Source organism: Papaver somniferum, chromosome 6 (genome assembly GCF_003573695.1).
Source record: "Papaver somniferum cultivar HN1 chromosome 6, ASM357369v1, whole genome shotgun sequence".
Classification (NCBI taxonomy): domain Eukaryota; kingdom Viridiplantae; phylum Streptophyta; class Magnoliopsida; order Ranunculales; family Papaveraceae; genus Papaver; species Papaver somniferum.
In genome coordinates this window covers 108,738,618-108,746,854 of record NC_039363.1, presented here as the reverse complement: position 1 = coordinate 108,746,854, position 8,237 = coordinate 108,738,618, and the positions used below count along the sequence as shown (strand labels likewise).

Below are 8,237 nucleotides of genomic sequence, written 5' to 3'. Positions count from 1 at the left end.
CATACTTCGTTGTTGCATTGTCTCGATCTCGTATCCATAGATGATCACACGAAGTGTGAACCGATTAGTTGTATTGTCTCGACTCAGTCCATAGACAATCACTTTCAGATAAAGGACTTATAGGTAGGAAAAGTTTTAGCTTGAGGTATATTTGGGTACCCTCGCCTTTTGAAAGTCTAACGACTTAGAACAAATTACAATCTATCTATAAGGTTTATTTTAATCATCTATGTTGTGATATTCCTATTGATTCCTTGGTTGATGATGATTATGATGATGATTTAGTACATGGTCACAAACCCAATGGAGAAGTTAATATGCCTAGAATTGTTAGCACAACTTTTTAGAAGATTCCTAATTTTGGATTAGGACTGCGTGCTTCTCCAGTGTTACTAGATTATTTTGCATCTCGTGACTTCTCATTGCATGTGCATGTATGGCATATCGTTTCAGTTCCCATCCCCAATGAACCACTTGAGTCGGTAATTCTTGTTACTGACGATATATTCTTTGCAAAAACTAGGTTTGGGGATAGCTCTTTGTTTTTGATAGTCTCTACATCTTTACGTTGCTATAACGAGAGTGTGAGGTTGTCATTAATTGTACATATTGTTCTTTGGGTTGATCCCCAAATATTTAGGTTGTTGATATATGGAGAGTCTTATTTTTATATTCCAGTAGGTATATCTATCTTCTTGTTTTATTCTCATTTTTGTTTGTTTACTTTTTGCATACCATCTTGAATTTTCATCTTAATTTCTACGTTGGATGACTCAATTACATTGAGGACAATGTAATGTTTAAGTGTGGGGGAGTGGTTGAGCATTTAGATTTCTATAGGTTTTCACTTTAATTCAGAATTTAAAAAAAAAAATTAAGAAAAAAAATATGATATGACCAGCTGTTTAGCGGGTCTTAAAAAAATATTGCATGATATGATCAGCTGTTTAGCGGGTCTTTCTGTCTAGCTGTTTAACAGACATCTCTATCCACTGTGTAGTGGATCCGTCTCGCTGTTTAGCAGACATTTCTCTCGGTCCTGCTGTTTAGCGGATCCGTCTCGCTGTGTAGCAGACATTCCTTTGATATTGTTGTTTAACGGATCTGTCTAGTTGTTTAGCAGACATCTCTCCATCTTGCTGTTTAGCGGATCCGTCTAGTTGTTTAGCAGACAACACTCTTCATATCCAGCTGTGTAGCGTATATATTCTTTGATTTTCTCGAGAACTAGAAAATATAAGTTTGGTGTGTTGATAAGCATCGTATGTGCTACATTTTATACCCATATTTATATTAGCTAGGACTCGATACTTTGACTAATGACAATATTTGAATGCTTTTGTAGAAAGTACATACAAATCCTATCATCCGTGGAATATATGGCTAAATGGGAGCTAAAATGGCATTTGCAGCAACAATCACCATATCACTCACAACGCCCTAAGGAGACAGCTTAATTATTGAGATTGTGGCTGCCAAAACTGACTACTCAAGTTAGTGGCACCATATACTAAGCTTGCGGTCAGAGAACTGAAGGAAACAAAGGGATGGCCTTTGTTAACGCATTCAAGCACCTCATATCCACTAAGAGCTACGAGATAGTATTTTTATTCTAGATGATGTGGCAACTCCACACATTTCTATATGATGCCTGAGTAATGAATGGCAGTGAGTCCTCAGGCTACTAGTGGAGGTGATGGTAGACATTTGGTGGTTCGTTTTAGTCCAAGAAGTTGTTGTTAAACGGAGGTGCGAGTCATGGAAGAATCAAGGCAGGCTGCATCATTTTCTTTATCTCGGGTCTGCTCATTCAAATCTGCACAAACAACTACGACAACTGAATTTAGATGGAGCAAACAGGTGTAGTCTTATCGGCTAGTGGTGCGGCCGAGATGGAGAGCTGACAATGGGTGCTGCAGACGGACCAAATGGGTCTTGGCAGTGGAGCTCGGGTGTTGGAAAGATATTGTTTTGGAAAGTTTTCAAGTGGACAGAAGCTGAGAAGACCGAAGCTGGTGGTGTTGGAGTTTACTTGCAGATACTCGAATGGAAGAAGTGACAAGGCAGCTGGTTCTGGGGATTACTGAGAACGAGTTTTTGTGGGTTTGTTTTGAGCGAATGGGGCTTAGTTGTCGCTACTGGTGCTAGAAGTTCAGGGAATGGAAAAGTAGAAATTGATGTTTAATCCCAAAGTTGTTGGGCTTTGGACACTCTAGTCCTGCTTCTCAGAGCCCAGTACGCTCTGATCCTTTTTCACAAAAGTTATACGTTTTAGTCCATTTCTGTACGGGTTAGTCCTTTATACAACCGATTCGGAAAAATCTTGATTTTTATACTATCCTAAATGCCCTTTGAATAGTTCCACGAACAAAACATGTTCTTTCTCAAAACATTCTCAGATCTGAGATTTTTAGGAGAGACAAACAGGCGATTTTTGAAAAAAAAATAGGATTCTTTACCTGCGGATTTGCATTTTCTTCTCAAATCTATCATTCCTTATCTCTGACATTGTTGTTGTTTCATCGTAGTCTAAGTTTACAATTGATTTTTTGTAAGTTTTGGCGTTTAATTTGTTTTCGTTTGAGGATTCTTTAATCAAACCTTTTAATTTAATTGAAGTTTTTTAGTCTTGATTGATTTTAGATCCATAAATGATCATTAATCCAATTTTTTTCTTCGTTGTTCCAATAGTTTGAGGTAACTCGTTTGATCTTCTATACATTTCATAGGTCGCAGGGTGGATAATTTTTCCGACGAAACTAAAGAATTTGTAAGTAGATATGGTAAAGAATAAGAGAAAGGGAGAGGTTGTTGACTCGAAGTTGGTATAGAGATTTCTTCTCGATGATATAAGGTGATAAATTGAATCCTTTTGTCCCTTCAATCCTAAACTATTGAGTTAAATGATTGTCGTATGCATCGGCTTGAAAAGTTTAATCATGTATATGTCTTAAAATTCCACAATTGTAAGGATATAGCTATTGTTAGTGATCTTGGATGCTGGAATTGGTTACATTTAATAGAGAAATAGGACGCAAATGTAATTATTGACTCGAAGTTGGCACAATTGCACGGATACAGCTATGTAGGTTTCTCGTTATGTACTATGTAGCATATCAAAGGGAATTAGAAAACCTGAAATCTAATTTGCTTAAAAAAATAGAATATTGGCCACTGACATTAAAAGTGGTGTTCACACTTGTGAAGAGATATATTGACCTTTATAATCAACATTTCAAGTAACTTGACTAAAAGGATAAATTGCTATCAAAATTCTTTGGTCATGGGTGGAATTTATCGGAACTCGCCAAAGTGTATACATACTACTTTGGGGACGTCTCAACTCATCTTTTGCATATATGTATATTTGAAGCTACGTCTAAATACTTGAAAACTGGTGTTATCTGCTGCTCGAGTATTTTGGTATTTTATCCTACTACGTATATCTTCGTCTTATATTGGTGCAAGCAGAAATTATAGCTTCTCTTAACTGTAACAATCAAATGTACTACCTAAAAACAATAAAATTAGGAAGTGGTTGTATCCCACCTATTTAAGCAGAGAGGACCGAACCTATGTATTCACTTATTTCTAAAGATATATGTGGAGCAATTCAATCAGTTTTGTTCGGTTTATATTTACTAGCAAAATGAGTTTCGTTTGATTTATGTGCATACCATCTTTGTACACAACCACTGGACACATGGATAAATGTTAAATGATTTCTCTATAATACCTTTGATCCTTTCATTAATTAATTATCACATGTTATCGTTGAATTTCTTTATTTGATTTTTTTTGTTGCATGTTTGTTTGTACGTGATTGTGTATCCCTTTTTTCTGTTTTTTTTATTTTCTCAAATCATGTAGTAGTTGGACTCCTCTAGTACCCATTTCACCAATGGCCTTTTGTTATTGAATTGTTATAGTGTACATAGTTGTACACGTGTCTATTATTAATGTGTACATAATTATACACTTGTTGATCGTTAATGTGCACATTGGTGTACACCTCTTGATCGTTAATGTTTACATAATTGTATACTTGTTGATCGTTAATGAGTGCACATGTCGACTCTGGATAACTATATCTATGCATCTATTTCATACACAATGGGCCTGCTACGGGGATTCAGTAGTCCAGTGGATCTCATTTAAGACTAGAACTGGTGTATGGATTTTTTTTATTTTATTTTATTTTTTTTTTGTGTCTTATAATATCTATGTAATATGAACCCATAAATTTAAAATTTTACATCGCTTGCATGGTTTTTTTTTTGTTTGATATGCTCATAAAATATAAAATTAGTTTGTAGTGGGTTTGTATAATGAACATATGTCATGTTTGTGGGTAGGGATATTAGATTTTCACACATGCATTTGGGAAAAATGTAACTTTTTATGAGCTAAGAACAGTTTGGTATTATTTCACATTTGTTCACATTCACTCAGTTCTACTATTTTGTAAACTTGTGGGATTGGTAAGATGGTAGCTTGCTTTCGATATGCATCGATTGATGTTCATTTCGTGCTTTCGGTATGCCTCAATATGCTACGGGAATCCATAATGGTTACAGAAAGAGTTCAATCAGGTACAGTGATTACGAACTGAGGTTCCATATATATGCTTCAAATTGTCATTACTAAAGTAGGTACTTTCTGGATGTTGTCTTTGACAGCTGGTCGACATGGCTGAACTTCTATTTACTGAAGTATTTAATGCTCTACAACATATTGCAATAAAAATAATAGGCACCATTTCAGTAAAAGTAACAGAATCAAGATGTCACATTGGAGATCTCAAAGAGCTACTTCAGATGGAGAAAGTAGAATTCAAGGTATCAATTACAGCTTAGGTGTACATGGTTGTCCACATGTTGATTATTTAGGTGTAAATAGTCTTACACTTGCAGAACTATATTTTTTTTATACAAACCAAAAATTAGGGAAAGCACAAATGTGTGCAGGTGTTGGATCTTTTATAGGTGTGTACATAGTTGTACACCATTATGGTGTCGTAATAATTATACATGTTTTTCTTGTTAATAAACGGTATATTATATGAAAGAAAGCCAGATTTCCACATCTTTAACATCATCACTCTCTTATTTTACTCAAACTAGAAATATTTGATGTATGTTGCGTATGTGTAAATAGTTGTACACATCCTCAATATTAATGTCTACATGATTATACACATGTTTATTGTCAATGTGTACATAATTGTGCACCTGTTTATTGTTAATGTCTACATAGTAGTTGTTATATTGACATCAGTAGTATTCAATATTAACAACAAATGGGGCTTACTGAGGGTTTCCATACTCCAGTCTTAACTTGTTTTGTTCTACCTTTTTTACAGCATAAGATACATGAGAAAACCAGATCGTGGATAAGATTTGAAGTAACAGAACTTCTTAAGAAGGAAAAGGCCAGTATTCTTCGAGGTCATTAGAAAACAAAATAGGCCATCCCTTGATGCTGAAGCTGCTTGAACCCCACTTGCAAGATGATACTGAAATGGTTGTCAAAATTTTATGGAGGACACTTCTCATACTAATAAAAATATTACAGGTATAAATGACCATGGCATGCCATCCCCTGATAGTTATTTCGTTCTTGTCCTTTTTTAATCATATGATTGCTTGTTGTTCTTTCACATCAATATAGTTTGTCTAACGATTATGCTTAATCCTAATAGTAGGAATTAACTAGTGTATTTGTTTTTACACCAGTTATGAGTGCAATAAAAGTGCAATGTTTTTTTGTGCTTGTTATACGAGGTGTATATGCTTGTACACCAGTTATATGCAATGCATTTTTATGTGCATTGTTTATTCTTTTTGTATTTCCTATTCGATGTCCATAGACATAGAATATGTATAATTTTCTAGTCACAAGATTGCAGTTTAGTCTCTTTCCTGCGAAGCAATCTTACAACATAGCTTCTCTCATTAAGGCTAAAACATTTGCTAGAATGTTGATTTTGGTTGATTCTTGATCATCTTGGTTTAGGTTTTATAAAAATATTTTGAGTCATTATGTCCCTTTACGTGTGCGGTGTGCCCGATATTTATAGTAATGAGTTGCTAGAACTGCAACATACTATGAATCGGAGCATATTTATAGTCATTGTGATCCTTTATGTATGCCTAATATTTATTGTTGTAATGATTTTGCATGGATTAGACGAGGTGCAGTGATAAATTATTGTTTAAAGGACTGTAGGAGAGAGAATGTTCAGATGATTTTAAAGCACAAGAACTTCTTCATTTGGTTAGTAACTTCATTCTGAACTTCAGTTCATTTTTGTAAGCGTGCACATAGTTGTACACCATGGTAATCACTAGAAAAAACTTGTGAAATGCACGTCTACTTTGTGTGACAGCAGTGCATCTAAAGTAGCCGCATATCACAAGAAGGAAAAACCACATATTTATGTCAAATTTATAATTAATGGCATGTATGCCTTTTTGAATTGTTATTTATGTACAATACATATTAAATACTACATACAAGGCAACAAGATGTATTGTCCAGGTAAGCACTTCGATTAGAATCGTGAGTGCCTGAGTAGATTATTAGATTCAGGAGTAAGCACTTTGTTAGAGTCGTGAGTGCCTGAAGTAGTAAATTATTAAATTCAGGGGAGTTTATTTTGGGATAAAACATCTTCATTATCGGTAGAACCTTATTTTACTTTTCTTTCATATGATATCTAGCAAAATCATATGTACATTACTGTAACACTGTAGTTTTTCTTGGTAATTGTTAATGAGCACATAGTTTTACACATGTTGGTCGATAATGTCCTTGGATATGGACGTGTACATACGGGTATACTGTTTTTGGTACACATGTACACATGTTATTTGTTACTGTGCGCATGTTGATTCTTTTTATTGTTTACTTTTAGGGACTCATAAGCTCAAAATGGTAGAGCGCCCAAGCCTATCACAAAGTCTGCAGAGATTGATGGTTCAAATCCATTTGAGTTTCCATGTTATGCTTATTTAATATAGACAGCATACTGGTTCTTAAATAGACGATCGAAGTTGTATATAGTGTACAAACTGGTGCACTTTGTCTTGTCTTTGGATTCTTTTGATTTTTGTAGATGTGTACATTTTAGTACATCAATGTAAACTAAAAATTTTAAGAGATGAGAATTATGTAGTCATATGGGTACTCTTTTTGTAGATTTTGGAAAGAGCTTTCCGAATATATAAAATTTACGAATTTTGGATGAACGGTTTGAAAGATAAATTATTTTTTATTGTTTTTATTAAAATTGCTGACATCATCACGAGTCAGTTTGGACTAAATTGTGAATATTTGGACTCAATTGTATATCAAGGTTATATGTGTATTTTCCATATTTGAAATAACTTTTTGACTAAATTATACCTAGTTAACTCGGGATGGACTAATGCGTACTTTTTGACGCGTTTTTGGACTAAACCGTTTTTTTCCCACAGGAAAGTTCCTGGATGGTATAGAAAGTTCGGTGGAGGAAAGTCCTGAAGTAGTAATTGGTTTTCCCGGTGGTGATCAGTTGTCCAGTTGTTGGCTGGATGTGTAGTGTATGGGTTCGAACCACTGGAAGATATGGGTCCTGTGTCGGGTGAGCCGCTGGTACCTGTTGCGAAGGTTCAGTAAACTGAATTAGCCGTAAAGTACTTGGTCGTGGTTGAATTGGCAGAGGTGCGGCAGTTGCTATTGAAGAGAGTTTGGATTTGGATTGTGAGAGTTGGAAATGGACCGGGCATGGGCTAGGTCACGAACGCAATTGTGTTGCTTCGCACCAATCTATTTGAGCATGAACGAAGAGAAAAGAGAGGGTAGTCCGGTTAGGAGTTCTTTCGGAGGCGCCGGTGAGATTTCTTTTGGAGGTTTGTGACAGAAACTTGAGAATAAAAACAGGCGGCTAGAGAGGTGTTTTTGGAGCATAAGAAAAATAGACGACAAAGACGACTTTGGTTTGCTCGTTCCTCTTTTATTATCATTTTTGATGGGTTTTAAGAAACCCATAATCATGTTTTGCTAGATTTTCTTTGTGACTAGGGTTTATATGGGTTGAAACCACTTTGGGTATTAGGCTAATTTAAATTGATTATATAGCATTAGACCATTATGGTTTGAATTGATTAATTCTTGAATAATGTTTCTTGATTGATCGAATAAATAAGTTGTTGCTTCACCGGTTTCAAAAACCTATGTACGTAATTGATAGTCTT

The 8,237-nt window shown here is 35.1% G+C and overlaps 1 long non-coding RNA gene across 2 annotated transcripts; it reads left to right on the top strand.

The window, feature by feature from the left end:
• The first annotated feature begins 2,377 nt into the window (after positions 1-2,377).
• Positions 2,378-7,166, top strand: LOC113286029. 2 transcript variants are annotated; one of them, XR_003329063.1, is made up of 7 exons: positions 2,378-2,551; positions 2,730-2,854; positions 4,487-4,592; positions 4,680-4,838; positions 5,363-5,574; positions 6,190-6,276; positions 6,917-7,166. It is a non-coding gene; the product is annotated as an uncharacterized LOC113286029 (long non-coding RNA). The 2 variants fall into 2 exon arrangements; XR_003329064.1 differs by lacking the exon at positions 6,190-6,276 and having other exon boundaries at positions 6,917-7,154.
• The last annotated feature ends 1,071 nt before the right edge of the window (positions 7,167-8,237 follow it).